The 23,939-nt window shown below is 37.9% G+C and overlaps 1 protein-coding gene across 1 annotated transcript in view; it reads right to left on the bottom strand.

The window, feature by feature from the left end:
* Positions 1–20,532, bottom strand: part of LOC124113087 (carbohydrate sulfotransferase 15-like) — a 31,038-nt gene extending 10,506 nt beyond the window's left edge. The window contains exon 1 of the mRNA XM_046473346.2: positions 20,449–20,532. The gene's annotated coding sequence lies outside the window, so the exon portion shown is untranslated. The remainder of the gene's footprint in view (positions 1–20,448) is intronic.
* Between the last annotated feature and the right edge of the window lie 3,407 nt (positions 20,533–23,939).

Raw genomic sequence — 23,939 nt, 5'->3', positions numbered from 1 at the left:
TTGGAGTGTTATGAAATAATTTGTATTTATTTATGTTGACAGCATTTTACATAATAAAGAAATAGAACACTTGAGCAGACAGTTATATCAATAATATATATAATAAGTGCGCAATCTGTTTACAAATAAGATCTACATACAAGTCGTTCAGAGTAGTTTTAAACAATGATGGTAAAATAGATATATCATGAATATCGGCAAATATGAATATATACAATTTAATATAATTTACTTTTCGTTATTTACGCTATTTTTGGCATTAAATGTATGTCGTTATACATACGCATATAACTCTATTTGATGTGTAGCTATGTCGTTCAGATGTTAGGCAGTATTTTGTTCGCTCACAGTTTCCGTAAAGCTTCTAAATAAAATAAATCGCCGCACAGTACTTTTGTCAGTGTACGATAAAAAGCGGAGAAATTTACTGTTTTTCCTTGCAGAATAAATTCTCGGACAACACTTAGAAATGTCTTTTTTTTAAAAACAGGTTTAATATTTGCACTTAAATTTACACCATCAAATAGGAAATCTGATATTCCCCACCCCTGCGTAATTTTATAGCCAGAGGTAAATCCAGTGCCGCGTGAGCGCAATTCTCGCACAACCTTCACTTTTCCGATCTTAGGAAAATGTGCGTCAGAAAAATAACCTCAGCATCCAGAGGGTTAAAGAGGGAAAACTAAACATTTTGCGTTCTGTCTTCCCGATGTACTTTTCATTGCATCCACTACAAACAGTCAAGTAAATATCATTTCTAGTATCACAAGTCATATTTTGTTTTACAGTAAATATAGTGTCCTTTGTAATTTGGACTGAACAGCCTTCAATTCAATTGCTGCAAGTAAGGCAACGTTTGTCACCGCACTCAGAAACCTGTGGAGTGATGACAATAGAATGAAAATTTGAACTTGTCACAATCTTCAGATTCACCCCAGTGAGCTAGCACTATGAATCGGCATCAGTCCGGGCTAGTACAAGCTGACACACACACACACACACACACACACACACACACACACACACACACACACACACACACACACACACACACGTCATCTACAATCTTTGACATGAATAGTGAACATGAACAAAGGCGTTTCCCAAATTCAACAGCTGCTGTATACATAAACGTATATTGTATTGCATGGCTTCTCGCATGCAGTAACATCTACGGGCTTCGTGTCATCAATATATCAATAATGTGGTTCCTATTTTTTCCCCAGTCAATTTACACCCAAGTGCATCTTATAATTCAGCACTTCTGGTGAGGACGATGTTTGCCAAAGGACACATGTCAAGGTCAATGCCGTACTAATAACCTAGTGACGCACGTAACAACGACTGTCAATCTGTCTGCTACAGCTACCATACCATCATCCCTGTCACAACTGGCGTATTAACGGCTTATTCAAAATATTAATTGTAGAAAGTTCGTTAAGAGACTAACGTATGTCGTATAGAGTCATCTTATTTGATTAAAAAGTAAGTACGTCAACTGGGAATTCAACTGGATGTTACATTCCTTATATCAGCTAATAGCCCTGTTTGTGAAAATATGTACTAGACATAAGATTTAGAGACTAATAAAATCAATTGTATGACCGTATAGGCCATAAAACCGAATAAAATATGTCTTGGTATCGCCGCTTGTGTATTAGATGATGGTGATGACCTGAAATGTTATAACGTTAGATTAGGAAGGAGAAACATTAAAGTGTTTTATAATACTTAGGAACATGAGCAATAGGATGTAGCTACATTAACAGGCATGGAATGGAATAGGGAAAATGGTGAAAACAAATTGAAAGAGATTTTGATAAAACATTATTGTACTAAACAACTTACAAAAGCGGTGCCCAAAATTGTTTGACCGTGTTATGTGTGTTGTAGACTGACGACTAGCAAGTAATTGTCATGCTGTACGCATGGTTCCATATACAAATTCATACATTTGTATATACATCCGGTATGAAACTGAGAACTGAGATGCCAAGTATAACCTGTATTCACACACGGAAGCAATATACTTGTGTGTGTGCCCTCTCCACTGAAAAATGTATCACTAAAGTATTTGCATTGTAATGAATATAGTATTAATAAAACTTGGTAATTTGGTAGGTCTCCGACAGATATGATTTTCATTTTTTTACACCTTTGATTGATACGGATTAGGTATATGTAGTCTAGGCACTGTCGCTAATGTATCTGCTTGTTAGAAATTTCCAATGTCCTTTTATGGCACTGTTCCTAAAATAAGGCAGTTTTTTTTATCGGGTATAAATAGTTGATTCGTCTTGTCACGCAGTCATTTTTACTTGATCGAATGATTTCCACGAAACATTCCGGCAGAGAGTTTTGTATTTTATTATTTTCATGTATTGTTAATTGTAGAAGATGCTTACATCACTGTATCATAGAACGCAAAACTGATAACATTCAAACATGTTATTAGTACACAGTTAATTGTTACATATAATTTCCTGCATATTCCTTTTTGAACAAAAAGCCTACATGTATACTGTAACCGGTGTCCACTGTTAAAAGGTGCAGTCAGCCATGGTAAATGGAGAGACAATAATAAGTTGATTAATTATACTCTGTTGCAGAATATGCGGTAAAAGTGTAGTCATTTATACATATACACCTCACACATATACAGATGAAATACACGATATGCTACAGTGCAAGAACAAATTCCCTGAATTTTGAGAAAGGTCTGAGCATGGGACTGTTGATTTCTTCTTAATGATGTCTACAAGCTTACAAACTTGGAGATGTTGGGGCAGTTAGGACCAAACGTTTTCAGCTTAGAGTGCCACTCTTCCCAGTGTTAGTGGTCCTGGTACCCATAGTGTCAAACAGGTTCTGCACAATACGTCCATCAGATTATACTGTTGTGCAAAATAGTCAGAATTTCAGAACTCTGGCATGATCAAGGATTCCGAAGGTGAACGAGGGGAAAGGCAGACGCACGTGGATTTACTTTTAGGTTATTATTGTCTGGAGTTCACATTTTTGGGCATTTCAGACACTAATTTAACACCTGAGTTCACCTGCACATTTCCACTTTAGTCAGACAGACTGTAACCCAAAAATGCAATGAGCGGTAGCTCTTAATCCCTTATAACAACGACAGCAACAACCAGGGTGAGGGCACAGTAAGGTTAAACCGTGTCCACCAGACAATCTCAGGTGGCTAACGCATCAAGTCAGCTCTATTTTTCAGCGCATAATTAATGTTTTTACATTTTGAATAAAAGGAATTAAAAAAATCGTATTTAACAAACCTACACATTATCAAATACATGTACAAAACTTTATAACCCGTTCTAGACTTCGTTCCAATTGACCTGGATCATTCAACTCGCTCGCGAAGGTCGAAAGTCGTATACGACTTTAAAGTGAATACATCTACAGTGTACAGTGTAGTAATTTTAAATGTATCATATATATTCATGATAAGCAATTATTTTCGTTCCTAATTCGAATGAGCACATTCTGAGGCTAAATCTGCAATAGGACAGACAAAATATTTCTTTGTACAATGCAAACGATACAAACGTAGCGGCTGATAATAGAGGCAATGATTGAATAATCTGCAATATATCATTTATTCTCGTTCAATCTATTGTACATTTTGAAGTCAAGGAGTACTAAAATGTTGTGGTATTGTGAATGGATTTAGAATATGAATAGCGAAAAACAGTCACCATATCGGATGTACATGTATGACTTGTCTTCCAACACCACGCTTGTGCCGAGGCCCGTGGTCATAAAACTAATCGGTCCCATAAAAGGTCAACTAGTTTCTCAGATATCCCGCTGTACTTGCTATGGTTTACTCCCAATTGTCAGACGACCTAATCATCAGACAGACCAGTCAAGTGTGTCCAGTGTACCTGCCTGGTCTTACCTACTAATTACTGAGCTGCCCAATACTGTCATACTGTGGGCAGAGTAAGCTACTCCAATTCGTTGAGTGATACAGATTACCCAGATTATGATTGTATTTGTAAGTTGCGTTTAATCTGTGTCGGGTTGCGGGTGTTTTATTAGGCAAGACCAGGGGGGTGTCGGGCCGGGAAGTCGAAAATCTATTTACCAGTAGTACCGGAAAGGCGAATGGAGGGGTAAGGGACTGGGGACCGGGAAGGCGAATGAAAAGATCAGTGATGTGTACCCTCGTCATTACTTACTTACTTTGGAGATTTAACGTGCGCTTTCCGACTGATGCGTATTTCGCACACGGGCCCGGCCAGGCCATTTAATGTGTTTCCGAAAGGGGCGAAAGTGGTGTGTGCAACCCAAGAGGGGGGTTTTAGGGGTTGCTCATATAGAATTTGGGAATTTTGAGATTTGGAATAGATGCCGATGGGATTGGGGAGGAGAACTAAGGGAGCTGGGTATGGTGGATGTTTGTTTGTTTATGTGATTTTGATTTGGTAGGTTATTGTGTTTTTAGATGCGTTTTATTAGTTCCGTTTTTATTAAGAATACGCCTAAGGCCTTGAAGTTTTCTAGTTTATTTTGTGGGTTTAGTATTGCTTCTAGAGTTAGAGCCTTGTTTAGATTGAGGGTGGTTTGTAATGCGGTTCGATGTGTTAGGTAGTGTGTGCAGTGGATGAGTGCGTGTTCTGGGGTTTCTGGTTGTTTGCAGTGTGGGCAGTTACCTGTAGTGTGTTTTTTTAATTTTTTTAGGTGGTTATTTAGGTTGGTGTGTCCTGTTTGGAGTTTAGTGATTACTCTGTCGATTTTTGTGGATGGATGGAGAATTTTTGGTTTGGTTAGTGGTTTGCTGAGCACTTTTTTGATTTGGCTATTTGAGTTTAGATATAGGTTATGCCATTTTTTGTGATTTTTTGCTTGTTTACACTTTTAATTTCTGATTTTGAGATGGGTAAGTTTAAGCTTATTTCTGGGATTTTGAGGGATAGTTCAGCTGCTTTATCGGCGTTTTCATTACCGTATATTCCTACGTGGGCGGGTATCCACAAGAAGGTTATTTGTTTGCCTGCCTTAGTTAGGTCGTTGGAGCTTTTAAGTATTTGATTTATTAATTTAGGTCGGTTTTTGGTATTTTTGTTTTGGAGGGCTTGCAGTCCACTTAGGGAGTCGGTAAGTATTCGGATTTTTTTGTGTTTTTTGGATTCTTGATTATGGAGGGCTGAGGCCATGCCCATTAGTTCTGCCGTGAATATTGATTGGTTGTTTGGGAGTCGGAAGGATTGTGTGGTTTTAGTTGGTTGTGTGGTATGGACTCCGAAACCTGTGTGTTTGGAGGTCGGATCTGAGGATCCGTCCGTGTAAATGTGACACCAATTTGGCCAATTTTCGTGTATGTATGCTAGTGTGGTAGTTTTAGTTATGTTTGGGTCGGTTTGTTTATTTATTTTGCCAGCTAGTGTTGTGTCTATTTTGGGTATTTTAAGTTTAGGGGTGAAGATATTTGATTGTTTACAGTTTTGTTTAAGATTTTTAATTTGGTGTTCATTGTAGTTTGTTATTCTTTGGGATATTGGGGTAAGTAAGGGGTGTTTACGAGCTAGACCTTGGTTTTTGGGGCTGATGTTTTGGTTTATTAAGTTTTGGATGAGAGGGTTTGATTGGGACGCGGCCCAGAAATTTAAGCTTAGCTGTTCCCTGCGTAGACTTAGTGGCATTTCTCCTGTTAAGGCCTGAAGTGAGGTGTAGGAGGTGCCATGTTGGGTGCGTGTAATTAGTTTGAGAGCCTGATATTGTAATGAGTCAAGTTTTTTAGATAGAGAGTTGTTTAGGGTGTTGTATATGGCGCAGCCGTAGTCTAGTTTTGATCTAATTAGTGATATGTAGAGAGAGAGGAGGGTATCTTTGGAGGCTCCCCAGTAAGAGCCAGTTAGGCATCTTATGGTGTTTAGGTCTTTACTGCATTTAGTTGTTAGGTTTTGGATGTGAGCATCCCAGGTGAGATGTTCATCCTAAGAATTTGGTTTGTTTTTGAAATTTGATTGTTTGATTGTTTAGCTGGAGGATTAGGGAGGCGGGTTTCATGTTTTTATGTTTGAATACTATTCCTGTTGTTTTTTCTGAGTTAAGGGAGAAGCCCCATTTGTCAGCCAATTGTTGTATTTTATTAAGAGATTTTTGGAGTAAATTGAGCTCTGTGTTTTCTTTAACTACTCAAATATGAGACAATAAAGTGGTATATAATTAGATATAATACTAATCTTTAGATATAAAGAATCTTAGGAACTTGAGAAGTGCTTGGACAGTTATTAACACGTGTCGTGTCAGTCCTTTGACATTCGCGAATATCCACTTCCAGAAAACATCCTTCGTTGGTTTAACACGAATTAGTAAAGGTTAATTAGGGATGCCCAACACGTTAATTAATGAAAGAAGAGTAGTCAAAACACTGTCGTTTCCTGCCCAGGACATCACACCCCTACACGCCAAGGTCGGTGAGAAGCATTCTAATCAAAGAATACACACAGTCAATACACAGTCATCTCGGCTTGGACACTCGCCCCGTGCAGACGTGTCCTTCCAAGCTCGCTACCCACGCTCAACTATGAGAGACATCGCTCTGTCGCTACCGAGGGAGCTAGTTGCAATCCTGGAGCCCTTGCTGGCTTTCAGGGTTGGGGACTACTCCCTCAGGACTTCCTACAAGTCCAACTCCTCCACCCTCTCCACCTCCTTTGACTTAGGTCAAAGGAAAAGGCCTCTGGTCAAAGCTCCGGCCAAGACCAAGCCTAAGGAGAAAACCACCCCGGCCCCTATCCCTGCTGCACCACGCCCGGTACAGAAGGCCAGGCCGCCCAAAGTGAAGAAGGCTCAACCAGTCGCCGCCATGGAGATCCAGGATTTCCTGGTCGACTGCGATCTTCAAGTCAGCCCCCTCTCCATCACCAACGCCGCCGCCCGCCTCACCACTGCACTGTTCCAAGCCATCCCTCCAAGGGAGCTTGACCTAGACAGGAGGCTCCTGGCTGGGGAGAAACAGTAAGCTGCAGCTTCCACCACCACCCTTGCTCGCCAGCCGACGCCGTGCCTTCCCACGCCTGCCCCCCCCCCCCCCCCCCCAGCCCAACTTTTCGATATTATTATTATTCTCTTAGCACCCCCTCCTTCCCAGCCAAAACACACACCCCTAGATTAGTGTTTCCCCGTGTGCGAGATACGCTAAAGTACGCGGAAAGCGCACGTTAAATCTCCGAATGAACGAACGAGCACAGTCAAGACACTGACTTTTCTACGAGACTCACGGTATGTAGTCATAATCATCAGTTTATTACATTGTTGAAGGTGCATTTTTATTCAAACTCAATTAAATGAGCAAAACTATACGTTTGTGGACATTAGAGATCTGCCTAGATATGCGCGTTTCGTTTTATTATTCTGCAATCCATTTTTAGGATTACCCGCTGGCCCGGCACGGCCCGACTTTTCTTGGCCCGACTTTTAGGCAATCCCCCTACTGACGAGTGCACGCCTGACCTGTGACCTCGTTGCAACCCTCGTAATGTGTTTGCCGAAGGGAGAGGTGTAGGAAATGTGTGCTCCAGCCCAGCGCAGAGCTCGCGACACACTGTATACTGATGTATACAGTATATTGCAGTTGATATACTGTATACTGCATGTGATACATATTTGCGGAAATGTTACAACTTTCAAGATTCAAGATTCAATTTGCATATATTTCATATACAACAGACCGCCGTCATATATCACTGGAATACTGCTGAGAGCGGCGTTAAAACAAATTGTTTTCATAATGGAGCGCTGCAGCCATTTAAAATAGAACCGTATACATATGTACATGTAGTACCAACTCACTCTATTTGTTTCGAATATTCAGCAGAAAATATATTATTAACCAGGTCTTTGGGAAAAGATATCAGATTTTTATAAGCAGCCACATAGGGATGATAAAGGACCTCTCGCTGATTAGGTTCTTGTTTACTTAAGAGCAGAGTTGGCCATGTTAGATGATATAACCAAAATCCAGGAGCTCCGGCGGTGGGCAAGCTGGTCTTGTTAGTGTATGGTATGAGCTGTGACGCTGAACCAAGAGAATAATGTAAAACATGAGACCAACTCAAGTCTATAATGATTGGGAAAGTCTAGATTTCCACAGCTCTAGCCTGAAATTAAGAATTGTTCTATGCTCCATTTTAATTGTATTATTTTCATTTTTTAGACATGGATGGACCAACCAGGAAAGAAATTGATGGAATATTAATATCACATGTTACCACTGATCCAGTTAAATTCATCACACAATAATAAATTAGTATTTGACATTACGGCATTTGATTATTAGGGCATGATCATGTACATGTTCACTGTAGTAATGTACACACCAGTCAACTTGATTATAATTTTTATCAAAGTGTAGCGCGGCATCAACGATTACTTTATGATATCCTCACTTGTCATCGATGTATTGACATGAACAATGGACGGCAATTCGAAATTCTTATGGATAGCTTCAATAGGGACAGCGCCGGTGTCAGTACAATTTTCCTAGTTAAAATAAGTATCTACAAAATATAATCTGAAGCAGACAAGAACAATATTTTTTATATTAATGCTTACTTTCATGGATAGAATTAAGCCTAGATGGCTTGCCAAATCGTTCTAGACTTGAGCTGGATTCCTTTTAAATTTATTCTGTATGGTCTGGGAGACGAACGGGCGTCAGTATCGCATGGAGAACTGGGACAGCCTTAATCAGTGTAATCGGATATGTTGTGGAGTTTCGGTTTTGGGCTGTTTGCTGAATATATAGAATTGCGAGTTATGTATACTCTGTATTCTTTCGTCATGGTAGCATATATATTTTCTTTGTTGCTTTTTGAATTATCCACAAATAATGAGAACTACAATGTAAACCTCTCTCTGGAGATATGCAATAATACTACTGAAGGGCATATCTGAAAAATGGGACTTCTCGACAAATATTTCTTTCTTAAATACTATCCGTTACAGGCATTCTGATCATTATATCATACTTTGTACAATTTTAAATAGTCAAATAATGGCAAATTGTGTATCTTTCTACATTTTGAATTAATTATATTTTCTGAAATAAAACCTTAGCATCAGATAGTGATATACACGAATATGATCTATACTATTATAAATGAATTATCAATTTCGTATTATGAATTAGATAAACAGAAATATGATAGTAAAACAAATTATTTTAATCTATTCTTGTGAGTAGGTAACGAGAGATCTAGGCAACGCACTAACGTAGCCATTTATGAAAAATGAAATATTAAAAGTTTAGGGGTTTGAACATGCACATTGAATGACAGGGAAGAAAGCAACGCAATAATTAAATTATGAATCAAATTATGTTATAAATATAACAGAATATTTAGAAAATATAAGTTTAATTTCTAATTGTTGGAAGGTGTTTAATAATTATATAGATTTTGTTTGATTGTTTGTTGTTTAACGCCGCACTCAGCAATATACCAGCTATATGACGGTGGTTCGTAAATAATCCAGTCTGGACCAAACAATTTAGTCATTATCATCAAGAGCACCGATCTACGCATTTGGGATACGATGACATGCATCAACCAGGTCAGCGAGCCAAGTCGCCTTCGTAGAAGCATGGTTTGTTGGAAACCAAATTCTCAAAAAAATCCAAATTCACACTACCTAACTACAACTCAGTTAGAACTGACAGAGCTAAACCGAAAACAAGAAGAGCCGCAGGAGGACTAATCATATTTATCAGGGAAGATATAAATTACGAAGAAATAAAAATAGACACGCCAAACCTGGAAGCCAACGGCATTAAAATCACATTAAATAACTGAAACATAAACATCATAAATATTTACCACTTGGCGGAACAAAAAGTCCAACCTGAGGATGTAAACAAACTACTCCAAATAAGCGATAAATCTACTATATTCCTAGGAGACTTTAACGCTCACCATCCTACATGGAGCATAGATGATAAAATAGATAATCATGGCAAATTAATCTCCGAATGGATAGAAACAAACGACCTAGTACTCCTTAATAGCAACCAACCCACGAGGTACGATAAGATAAACCAAAAAATGTCGGCTATCGACCTAACCATATGCACCGCAGATCTAGCTCAAAGTACTCAATGGGAAGTGCACGACGTCCCGCTAGGTAGTGACCACTTCCCCATAAACATAACCATAGGAAATACAAACGTACCAATCCAACAGAAAACCAAGAACCACAATTCCATTACAATAAAGCTAACTGGGACCAATTCCAAGATATCTGCAACGAAGCTAACTTAAACGAAATAGAAAATAATGATCCAGAAACCTAACAGACTATATAATGAACGCAGCCAAAACCTCCATCCCCTTTAAAACATCTAAGACAGGCAAACCGACGGTACCATGGTGGAATGAGGAAATAGAACAGTCTAGACGAAAACGTAAATCAGCCTTCAATAACGCAAAACGCGACTACAAATATTTAAACATAGCCCACGAACTAAACCACCAGGTTCAAAAACTAGTCCAAATAGCCAAAAGTAGAGACTGGAAAAAATTCTGCGAAGGTATAAATAACCGTACAGATGCCAGAATGGTCTGGCACAAAATCCACGCCATCAGAGGCTTAAAACGACATAAAAAAACCCCTAACATTGACAACTCAACCAACCCCGCCCAAAATGCGTTTTTGGAGGCCATATACAGTATCTGATATAAGAATTACATCATCAGCAAAGGGTAGCAGGAATAGTTTAATTATGTCTGGATGGAGTTGAATTCCGGGTTCACAGCTAGCCTGAATTTCAACAGCTAGATCATTGATAAACAATGAAAACAAAAACGGGCTCAGTACACAGCCTTGACGGACACCCAAGTCACTATCGAATACATCTGAGAAGCTATTGTTAAACTTTACACAGGAACGTACAGTCGTATATATGGATTGTATACATTTAAACATTTTAGGTGACACACCACTGTTATTCAAAACTATCCATAGTTTTGATCTATTTATAGAGTCGAACGCTTTGGAGAAGTCTACAAATAAAGCATATAAAGCACCTCGCTTCTTCCCCAGATAACGCTGTATAACTGACTGTAAAATAAACATATTATCATTTGTGGAATAGCCACAACGAAATCCTGCTTTGCTTCCACAACTTTATCATAGGCATCACACCAAGACTGCAACCTTCTATTTAGAACAGAAATATATAACTTGCTAAAAATACTTAATACTGTAATCCCTCGGTAGTTATCGGTTGTATTAGTATCCCCTTTCTTGTGTAATGGTACAATTTGGCCAGTCGACCAGGAAATCGGAAAATATGCGGAATGAAACATGACGTTAAACAGACAGGTAATACAGGGAACTAACACATCGTATGCGTATTTGAACATTTCAGCAATAAGCTTATCACTGCCGGCAGCTTTGCCTATTTTCAATTTGTTAATTGTCTCAATTACCTCTTGCTGTTCAATTGGCGAGTCTAAGATAGATTGAGTTAAGTCATCAAAATTGTTATCTGATACAGTGTTATCTTCATCCCCAATTTATGAATCGAACAACTCTTAAAATGTGAAAACCATTGCTCAAAATATTTGGCTTAGGACGGACAGTGGTAGCAGACAAACGTTTCAAATTTGCCAAAAATATTTTACTGTTATCTAAGTTAGTCAAAATGGTACTCTGTACATTGTCTTGATAAAACTTCTTTTTTTTCACGGATAACATGTGTATAAGTATTTCTTGCCTTAATATAATTACAAAGTGATGACGAATCTTTTAGTGATCGGAAAACATTAAGAAGCCTATATCTTTCACAGCGGTGGTATTCACACTCCTTATTGAACCATGGCTGTTTACTTCTAGAAATATAAGAAGGGCGTTTCATACATTTCGCAGCGGTACATAAAACATCTGAAAATACCTCAACTGCTTTATCAATTTTACCTGAAGCGATAAATTCTGAACACTTGTCAAGCATTGAAATATAATTTGTAGACAGTAAACTGTCTCTAAAAGTGTCCTCGTTCCACACAAAGAGGTAGCTGTCCCCTGGGTCTCGTGCAACACGCTCACGGTCTCTCGATCCAGAATTGGCACGTGCGTGAAATGAACTGGCATATGGGTCGACTCTGTTCTATTTGCAATGTCAAACTGTTTGCACAACATAAACAATGAAGGGGATGCAACAATATAGTCGATTACGCTTGTGCCATTGTGGCTGATGAAGGTATAATCACCTTTTGCCGCGTCTGATCCACATCGGTCATTGAAGATGCACAAAACCAGTTCATGTACTCAACCATTTCCACTATTATTTTCACAAAAGATCGAAGATTAAAAACAGTTATCAAGATATATTGTACAAATCTTTAGAAATACATAATCTTTACAGGGAAACTGCCATCTTGATCTACTATTGTATGACATTAGATATATGCTCCTGTACTGCCGCTGGTGGTTTAATTTATGACAAATAAACATAATTTGGTTTGCACCCAACCATGCGCGTGCTGAATTATACAGCGCCAAGCGTTCAGAGCGCCAACGAAGTTTTTCAAAGTAGAAATTAAGCAAACGAATATTTATCAAATTTCTTATTGCTAGAGCATATGCATGAACAACAAGTACTATAATCGGAAATATATTACATGTTATATAGGCACCCGGATGCTCAAAATCACAACACAATACTAATATCCAATATTTGTGTTCCAGCGAGTGAATACCAAATAGACAAGGCCCAAACCAGTTCTACAGACACAAAGGCAGCAAGGTGCATTATACAGCTAAATGAAAATTGGTCTGTATCGCATCCGCTCGTGACTTGATAAAAATGTCGGATAACTATAACATACATAAAGGTGTCTCGTCTGTTATTTCAAAAGACATGATTTTATTCTACCAAAACATAATATGTCAGTTGTGATGCATCTCCTTCGTGGCAGGCTATATAATGCAGGCACGGCCCTTTATGTATCATTCAATCTTTAAAAGAGGCGATTATTAAAATACGAAACGAGCCATAATACCATGTTTTATGAACCTAGCAAAACCAAACAGTTGATACCAAACTGTTCACTCGTTTCCTAGAAATGGTACGGCACGGGGATCATTTAGTATCCTATTTACGAAATGAGCGATACTGTTGTTCTCTTATCTATTTTAATCATACACAATATATCTCATTTAATATCTTGAAGCTGCCAATGAAAGCATGAACTCAATTACTGTGCAAATTTAAGAGTTCATTTTGTAAAAGTATGAAGTTATCATTTTTTAACTTCAAAAACTATGATGTGCCCACTGATACCGTCATAATGTTAACGGCCTGATTTTTAACAACCATGAGTTGCGATGTTATATGATTGCTTTGTATTACATCGGGTCATGCATGCTGTTCACTTTCATTGGTACTGGATTCTTCTTTGCGCAATAACCAGAGTATCTCACTGATTGATTATTTGTTTTAAATTTAAGCAAGTTTTGTGCCTTGTGGAATTGTAGATGAAGAAACACACACAAAAACAATTCGCATTTACATAAGAAATGAAAATATCAATTAAATCTGAATACGTCAATGTGTCAATTTTTTGTTCTTAAAAGTATTCCACTTGTTAATAATTTGTATTTGTAACATTTTTTAAACTTTCTTGCATCGGTTGTACAATACATTTACAGTCGTAGTCTGTTGACTTTGCAAACGAGCCCCCGGAATATTTTTAAAACATTGCATATTTAGCAATTTCGTGCCGTTTTGGACAATATTCATACCAACAAATGTAATAAGTCAGTGGCAAAATGAAATAAGTCAAAAAAACAAAGATGGCGGATGCAGTAAAATTTCAAAGTTAAATCAGTACTTTTAAAAAATTGGGAATATCATAAAAGCAAGCCTTCATTGGAGTATTTCTGTGTGACGCCACACCCTCGTTAAAGTGCAAGTATTCGTGATAGAAAACGTATGATGTCCGGAAACTTAAGATCAGACAATAATAGTATTGTGTTATGAATAATAATAAAATCATGTTTGATGCTGAAAGCTCTGATCGAAAACAGTACAATCCGCGACGGTTGTCCGGAAACACGATATTTTCCGGAGTTTTTTCTTTTAAATCTTTGATTATATTTTTACGCGGAAGATGATTTTTCCAAGGACTACTGTTTAAAAAAACGCGATTTTCCGCGGATATTTCACATCATAACAATGTATACCGTACAATTAAACCGTACAAACCAAATTCAACACTTTTAAGTAATAATGATATAGCTTTCATCCTCTGTGCAATCCACTCTGTTGGCTAATCTGCTATGCGCACAAGAGCATGTTACAAATCACATCGTGGCATCCCGTACAAACCAATCCAAGCTCAGCACAATTCGATTTCAACACTTTCAAGTGATTATAATAAAGAAGTCACCGCCAATGCAATCACCTCCGACTGCTAAACCACTCTGTATATTTGACAATAAAGTCTACCCACATACCAAGCACCGCGCCAGGAAAAGTACCAGATGCCTCAATCGCTTACCCGTCAATATCATTGCAAGGAGAGTAAGGACTCCCGCTGACAGTGAGGAGTACTATTTATACATCCCAATAATGTTACACGCCACTATATAAGTTTTATTTGTAACTTGCTAATAATATTGATCGGCATTTTGCACATACAAAACAATTATATAACAATACACAGCTGTTACCCCCGTTTATCAACTTTAACAAAGAAACACAGTGCTCAACTTAAAATTTTGCACACATACAATAATTATACACGAATACATAACAATTATCTCCCTTTACTTATATATACAAAGAAAATCAATTTTGGATACATCATATATACAAAATTGTATATTTTTGTATATGTCATAAATACAAACTTGTATATTTTGTATATCTAATCATTCCAAACGTGTATATGCTTTGGATATACCATCTTTCCAAAGCATATACAAGCTTGTATATGTGGATTTTTTTTGCAGTGTTATATGCCAATGCAACTTCTAAGAACCCCTTTATGTATTTGCGAAAGAAAACCACGAGTTTTGAACAAAGGAAAATATTCTCGCCCATGGGCGAAATATTTCAACCACGCTATGAAATAGTTGATTTAAGTTAAAATGAGTTACATTATGTGTCATGAAACTTGTAAGAACACCTTTATGTATTTTCGACACTAAACACGAGTTTTGAGCAAAGGAAAGTATTCTCGCCCATGGGCCAAACCTTTTTCTCGCCCATGGGCGAAATATTTCAATAACATCGTACAATAGTTGAATTAAACTAAAATTAGTTAAATTATGTGTCATGAAACTTGTAAGAACACCTGTATGTATTTGGGAAACAAAAACATGAGTTTTGAGCAAAGGAAAATATTCTCGCACATGGGCCAAACCTTTTTCTCGCCCATGGACGAAATATTTCAATATCGCTATAAAATCGTTGAATTAGGTTGAAAAGAGTTACATTTTGTGTCATGATACTTGAAAGAACTACATTTATGTACTTGGGAAACAAAAACATGAGTTTTGAGCAAAGGAAAATATTCTCGCAAATGGGCCAAACCTTTTTCTCGCCCATGGGCGAAATATTTCAATATCGCTATAGGTTGAAAAGAGTTACATTTTGTGTCATGATACTTGAAAGAACTACATTTATGTATTTGGGAAACAAAAACATGAGCTTTGATCAAAGGGAAATATTTCGCCCATGGGCCAAACCTTTTTCTCGCCCATGGGCGAAATATTTCAATAACGTCGTACAATAGTTGAATTAAACTAAAATGAGTTAAATTATGTTTCATGAAACTTGTAAGAACATCTGTATATATTTGGGAAACATGAACATGAGTTTTGAGCAAAGGAAAATATTCTCGCCCATGGGCCAAACCTTTTTCTCGCCCATGAGCGAAATATTTCAATAACATCGTACAATAGTTGAATTAAACTAAAATTAGTTAAATTATGTGTCATGAAACTTGTAAGAACACCTGTATGTATTTGGGAAACAAAAACATGAGTTTTGAGCAAAGGAAAATATTCTCGCCCATGGGCCAAACCTTTTTCTCGCCCATGAGCGAAATATTTCAATAACGTCGTACAATAGTTGAATTAAACTAAAATGAGTTAAATTATGTGTCATGAAACTTGTAAGAACATCTGTATATATTTGGGAAACATGAACATGAGTTTTGAGCAAAGGAAAATATTCTCGCCCATGGGCCAAACCTTTTTCTCGCCAATGGGCGAAATATTTCAATATCGCTATAAAATCGTTGATGGGCCATGTGTAAATATTGAGTTTTTGAACAATTTAAAAAAAATAAATTCTTCCTTAGTATGTTCCCATGAAAACAGCATGTTTAATTTTGTAAATACCTTTGACCGAGACTGGGCAAAGACCGTTGAGTTTCTGGACTATTGGGTTTCCAGAATTAAAATGGGACGTGTTATTATATTAAGGGCTGGGCGGAAGGGAAAATAGTATGGTTCAAGGACTGTGAGACAGACAAGTTGCGAGTTTTGTTTCTTTGCTACCTTGCATGAGAAATGTTTTTTTATATATTTTGTTTTACGATTATTGAAGAGTTCGATCCTAGTTGCGAAGGACTACCTCTTACCCGACATATTATTCATATCTTCGAAACAGAAACAGTCGCGATGGAAATCCTCTGTAAAATCTTCCCAGATGTAACGTTGTTCAGATTGTGAGGCACTGGCAAAATATGAGCTGCTCTTGATAATGTTGATTAAAACTTGATACAACGGACTATACAGATGTTGTTGTTTTTTATTAAAGAGGAAAAGGTTAAAGGTTGAATGTTTATCCTTTCTGACACATAATATTCACATTGTTCAAACTCTAGATACTGAACTTTGCTGTTTTGTAGATGAACAACTTTACAAAACTAAGTTGGAAATTAAGAGATAGTTGTCACAGAAACGGAATCAAGTGCTGTTCTTGGAATACCAGATTCCAGATGGGTATGTCGACTCTGTTTTGTGCAGATTGGTTGGAATGCCGTTAGTTATGTAACATTTCTAAAATAATCCCAAAATCGAAGAATATATTAACTTGATAATATTTAATTTTAATGTGTACTCTCTAGTTTAAAACAGTTTTATACATGTGACACTCTGAACTGCATGCATGTTTATCTTTGTGTGACACAAATAATGGGGAAGGAATGTATATCTCTACCATCGCTGATTATCAGTAGTCGCCTTCCTATGTCAGGAGGCAGTGCTGGAGGCTCAGGCCAGCAACACATAGATGGAATATTGCTGAGTGCTGCGTAAAACAACAAACAGGCAACAAAAGCCAATTGTTTTCTGTTTTAGTGCTGTGCTATTAAGTACTTGATTTGCTATTTGCTATTAATACTTGACATCTGGAAACTTTATAAATGTATGCCAAAACTGAACAGGAAAAGTAGAATGCTGTAAAAATGTAAGGTTGGTTGGTTGGTTTGTTGTTTAACGCCGCACTAAGCAATATTCCAGCTATATGTGTGTTAATATTTAACGTCACATCGGCAGTATTGCAGCCATATCGTGATCCAGCTATATGACGGCGGTCTGTAAATAATCGAGTCTGGACCAGAAAATCCAGTGATGAATATCATGAGCATCGACCCACGCAATTAGGATCGATGACATGCATCAACCAAGACGGCGAGCCTGACCACCCGATCCCGTTAGTCGCCATTTACGACAAGCATAGTCACCTTTTACGGCAAGTATGAGTTGCTGAAGACCTATTCTACCCCGGATCTTCACGGGTCTAAAAATGTAAGAGACTGATTTGAGCCCAACGAGGTATAACCTGAGGTTTGAGTGAGTGTTTTGGGCCATGTAGAGTGGAGTGATCTGAGCCAAGGCTGAAGCACTATCGAGGTATGACCATACAAACCAGCATATATGATAAAGACAAACACTTACTATCCCTTTGAAGATGGAAAGCTTTTAAATACGTGCACATATTATAAAACATGTTTTTTTTAAATATAAATTTGGCCCTGATTAATTTTTTAAACTATTGAAAGCAGGATACATTCTACCACCAAACGTCCATAATATGCTTTCAGCGATTGAATGGTTCATGTATATTCAGAAAGACAACTGTTCATGGTCCACACCCTATTTCAGGATGTGGGAAGATTGTTCCAAAACTATCAGTCAATTCGGTTTATTTCGTAAGTGTAGGCCATCGGCCCATAGTTACATTTGTATTACAATGGACGTGATGTACACAGCTGTTATTGTTGTGACAATAATGTACTACGAAGTGACATCCCTTGATAGATATAAATAGCTAGACGTTCAATTAATTTACAATCAGTTGTATGGTCGGATATTCATAAAATGTTTGTGGTAAGTGATCCATGCGTAGCTTGTTATAACCGGAGCAAACTAACAAAAAATGATACTCGTCCTCCACATAACCAGCATTACAAACACAACATAGTCTTCTGTTACGTGGGATATCAGCATATCTCCCAGTTTCAACACACAGCTGATGCGAAAAACATCTAAACCGAGCTAGCGCCACTCTCAATTTACTGACGGTCACACAGCTAAGATACAACTCTGTACCAAACGATACCTTGAATAGAGAATACGAGAAAGATTTACTACCCTTTACCAGAAGACTATGCCAATCCTGTTCATAACTTCATTTCAGACGCGACATAAATTCTGTCAAAAACGAATGAGGATGACTTATACACTGGTTTTCCCATACAGAGCCAAAACCCAAACAGAACAATAAAGATTTACATTTTGATACCTAATTAATTTTACCATTACTTTCTACCATCATATAATAACATTTCTTTCGAAAGCGACAATCGGACATACTCAATAACCTTATCCAATAACCAATAACTCTTTTGTATGCATAAATATATAATGGATACCGCCCACATTCACCTCGAACCATGTTGTTGGATGTTGACGATTTGACACTTAGAAAGCGCTTGCATGCCAATGCATGTATAGTTTCCATTTCATCATTCTGGTGTAGACCCCAGACCCCATAGAGCAAAATTGGGACTATTTTCATATCAAATATTTTAAAATATAAGTCATATCGAAGAGGATGTAATTTTATCAATGACTTTAAAATTCCAAACATTGCTTTTTTCCCCTGTAGACCAGCATTAGAAAAATGACTTGACCAGGACAGGCTTCTCGTAAAAGTAACGCCCAAATATTTATAGGAGGACACACACTCCAACTTTAGACCTTTATAGTACCAAATCTCTTTTCTTGACAACACGCCACCTTTCTTAAAAACAACCACTTTGGTTTTATCCAAATTGACATCTAGATCATAATCATTACAATATTTTTCTAGAACATCAATACGCTTCTGAAGTCCACCTATAGTATCTGCAATTAAAATGATATCGTCTGCAAATAATAACATGAATATCTCTGTAATATCAGGATGAAGTTGTATTCCTGGTCCAGAATTCTGTTCAACTTCAGCAGCTAGTTCGTTAATAAACATCGAGAATAAAAGGGGGCTTAACACACAACCCTGACGTACTCCTCTTGGACACTGAAACATTTCAGAAAATGTAAGTTTAAATTTAACACTGGCCTTAACAGCTGTATAAATAGACCGTATAGCTTTTATCATTTTGCCAGCGACACCATTATTAGCTATTTCTGACCATAATTTCATCCGGTTTACACTGTCGAAGGCTTTTGCAAAATCGACAAACAAACCATATACCCTACCCTAACGCTTAGTGATATATCTCTGGATAATACACTGTAATATAAAGATATTATCTATGGTGGAGTAATCATGACGAAAACCAGCCTGGGACTCTGCAATTATACCATAGACCTCACACCAAGACGTGACCCTTCTGTTCAAAATAGAAGCATACAACTTACTCAGTGCACTAAGGACTGATATACATCTATAGTTGTTATGTTATGTATTGGAACAATAATTCCCAAAGACCAAGATTCAGGAAAGTATGCATTATCAAACAACTTATTAAACAACACTGTAAGATACGGGACAAAAATATCATTCGCATATTTAAAAATTCTGAAATGAGGTGGTCATTTCCTCCGGATTTGTCAATTTTCAAAGAGTTGATGGCACAAAGCACCTCCTCTTGTGAAATGGGGGAGTCCAGAATATAGCAACTCATATCATGACTATCATTAATAGTCGTATCGGTGTTAACCATATCTTCATCTCTCGGATTGTCAAACACATCTTTAAAATGATCGACCCATTGTTCTAGTGATATGTTAAGTACACGACTTGCCGCACTCTGAGATTATGCTCGTATGGTAGACCAGAAACATTTACTATTTGGAAGACTAGATAAAACCTTATTACGCATACATTCTGCTGTCTCAACGGGAATCTCCAGGTCACGTGCTTGAAATGAACAAGATAGTGGAAGGTGTGAGGAAACTTACCTGTCGGCATACATGAAATGAAGATACTGTCCGTGAACTGATTTGTATGAATAACGTAGCGGCATTCAGACAAGGTGGTCTTCCCCAGCTGTTGCCACACACAGCTCTAACAAGATATTGATTGTGCAGTATACATCTCCGACAACTATTAATTTATATAACCAAGATTCAATGTTGTAGCGTTTGCAGCACATACAATCAGAATACAAATACCGCCAGTTAAGAAAAGCATAAATCTTGTTTGTTGTATGTATTTACGGAAAAAACAGTACTTCATAACAATTACCGAAAATACTCACAGTCGAACAATATTGTGAGTGTGTGAGTGAGTTAAAGCTTTACGTCACCAACAATATTGTGAAATTATATTGACAAGAGTATTACACTGCAAACACGAAAATGTCGTTTTTTCCCGTATATGGTCATTGGACGGAAAAACGACTAAAAATCATTAAAATTGATTAATTGGTTAGCGTCTAGAAAGTGTCCGGAAAAGCGTCGAGTTTTTCAAGCGTAAAATGGACGGAAAATCGATGCTTTTTGCTCCGCCTCGTACAACTGTTAACGGCCAATCAGATGGCGCTGGTCCCCCGATGCACGTGATGCCCAAGGCTTCCTTTCGGAAGCACTAGGTTTCGTATTTCTGGCATGCCTTGCTCTAGTATCTGTCGCGCACTAGTCCGCCCGCGAGTCCATAACGTTTTATGGTGAGCTCTTCTCTATAAGTGCTTAGTGTTCAACTCCCAGTTCCAAACACGTTGTACCTCATCAACAATCCACATTTCTCTAGTGCAGTGATCGTCCGGAAGATCTTCCTCTTGACCGTATTAGACAACTGACGAGTTCACGCCTGACCTGTGACCTCGTTACTACCCCCCATGAGGTGTTTGCAGAAGGGAGAGGGGCAGGAAATGTGTGCTCCAGCCCAGCGCGGAGCTCGCGACACACTGTATACTGCATGTTGTATACAGTATATTGCAGTTGATATACTGTATACTGCATGTGATACTGATTTGCGAAATAGCTTCAAGATTCAAGATTCAATTTGCATTTTTTCATATACAACAGACCGCCGTCAAATATCACTGGAATGCTGCTGAGAGCGGCGTTAAAACAATTTGTGCAACAGTGACGTCAATGTTTCTCCGGCGACAACGTGCCGGGCAGTGATGTATATATTGTATATGTTTTTGTGATTGATGGATGAGTATGTGGGCAGTGTTTGTATGTGATGTATGCGCACGTGATATTGAGTGGATGTGGTGAACTTCCATGTGTGATTGAAAATGAAATGTGTGTAATATTTATTTGTGTGTGTGTGTGTGTGTGTGTGTGTGTGTGCGTGCGTGCGTGCGTGCGTGTGTGTGTGTGTGTGTGTACTTTCGATTATGTTCGTGTATTATTCCTGCCAATTTATATAATGGATAATTTAATGATTTTAAGTGCCTCATAGATCCTTCATGGGTCGGCTGATGTTTTTATATATCATACGTATGTATACGTGTAATGTTTTTTATTGTCTTTAAACACCAGGTGGCACTGTAATAAAATAACTTCTTCTTCTTCTTCTTCTTCTTCTTTATATCACACGTTCGAGTATGATGGCAGACTCACAATATACATTGTAATATATAAACGTTGATTTTATATGTCACCATGTCACCATATCACACGTTCGAGTATAATGGTACTTGCGACAGAGATTTTCTTAAGAAAATACAGTAAAAGTGTTTGACTTTAAGGGACCAGTTTTCTTTAAATACGATGTACTGTGACATTATAAAGTGGTATATAGGTAGATATAATAGTAGTCTATAGATGTAAACACATTTAATGTTACATCTGTGATGTTTAAGTTGATTTTGACAGCCCGGGCCAAGTCGGACCCAACACAGACAAAACAGTTCTGATATAGACTATGTTGAGAATGTAGAGGGAAAAGGGCTTCACTTTGAGCACCTTGTTTTCTTTAAGTACAGCGATCTGAGACACTATAAAGTAGTATATAGGTAGATATAATACTAATCTATAGATGTAAATCCATTTGATGATACATCTGTGATGTTTTTGTTGATTTTGACAGCCCGGGCCAAATCGGCCCGAACACTTCTGACAGAGATTTTCTTAAGAAAGTACAGTAAAAGTGTTTGACTTTAAGGGACCAGTTTTCTTTAAATGCGATGTACTGTGACATTATAAAATGGCATATAGGTAGATAAAATATTAAGCTACAGACGTAAACACATTTGATGATACATCTGAGTGTGTAAAGTTGATGTTGACAGCCCGGGCCAAGTCGGACCCAACACAAGCCAAACACTTCTGATAGAGACTATGTTGAGAATGTAGAGGGAAAAGGGCTTCACCTTGAGCACCTTGTTTTCTTTAAATACGATGTACTGTGACATTATAAAGTGGTATATAATTAGATAGAATACTAAGCTACAGATGTAAACACATTTGATGATACATCTGTGTGTTTAAAGTTGATTTTGACAGCCCCGGCCAAGTCTGACCCAACACAGACAAAACAGTTGTTTTAAGCATATTTATTTCACAACTTGTGAACTCGATTGGTAAACGAGCAAAAACCTATTTGAATACCGCTCCAGAATTAGAATACAATATAATATGACAAAAGTACAGTCAAGGAATACAATTATATACATGTTCTTATTATAGAAACTACGTTGTCGGTGCTGTCAGGTCTCATTTTTAGTAGTAATAGTGTACTGGGCCTGTCCTCATTTCGCCTACACCTCATTTCGCCTATACCCTTATCAAAACAAATTTACAGCTGACTGCCCATAAGTCAAGTGCTGTGTTACCTCTAAAATAATGAACTGACCCAAAAGAAGGTTAAACAGACAGGACAATCTTGAAGCTTCATACATTGTTTAATAGCTGATATGTACATTATGCAGTAATAATAATAATGACTCATGATTACTGTAGCTTTGGTACATATCCAACGGCATCAAGAAATTGCATTACAGTTTTTCTTCCACTAAGAAGCTGTGTCTTTCAATTCTTTCGTCCCTTTGCCTGTCAACACGAGCTCGGGGTCTGCATGATCCTCCAAGATCAATTTGTTTCCTGGAGCGCCTGTCTGCCTTTTCAATCTTCTTGATCTCCTTCAAGAACTGATAGATGTTAGGGTGAGATCGGGGCATTCTCTTTTTCAGTCCACAGTGGAACCCTTCCAGATGGTTGTTGGATCGGGGACCGGTGTTGTCGTGCTGGTTCCAAATATGGCAGGGGAATCTAGCGTCGTCATCTACCCATGTGCTGGGGACATAGTCGTTAAAATCATCAATCTGTTGATCATCAGGTCCTTGCTCCATCACCTCAACCCATGCATTCTGTACCTGGTCAAGTGGGAGAAGTGGCAGGGCTGCTGCACGTCGAACATGGGACTGAATTGCTGGATTGTTCGTGTATTCTCTTACAAGACCTCTCTCAACTACCTAACGCCACAAAGCTTGTGAATA

Source organism: Haliotis rufescens, unplaced genomic scaffold, assembly GCF_023055435.1.
Source record: "Haliotis rufescens isolate VD_foot unplaced genomic scaffold, xgHalRufe1.0.p SCAF_5, whole genome shotgun sequence".
NCBI classification, from domain to species: Eukaryota; Metazoa; Mollusca; class Gastropoda; order Lepetellida; family Haliotidae; genus Haliotis; species Haliotis rufescens.
This window is presented reverse-complemented; position numbering and strand designations above follow the sequence as displayed.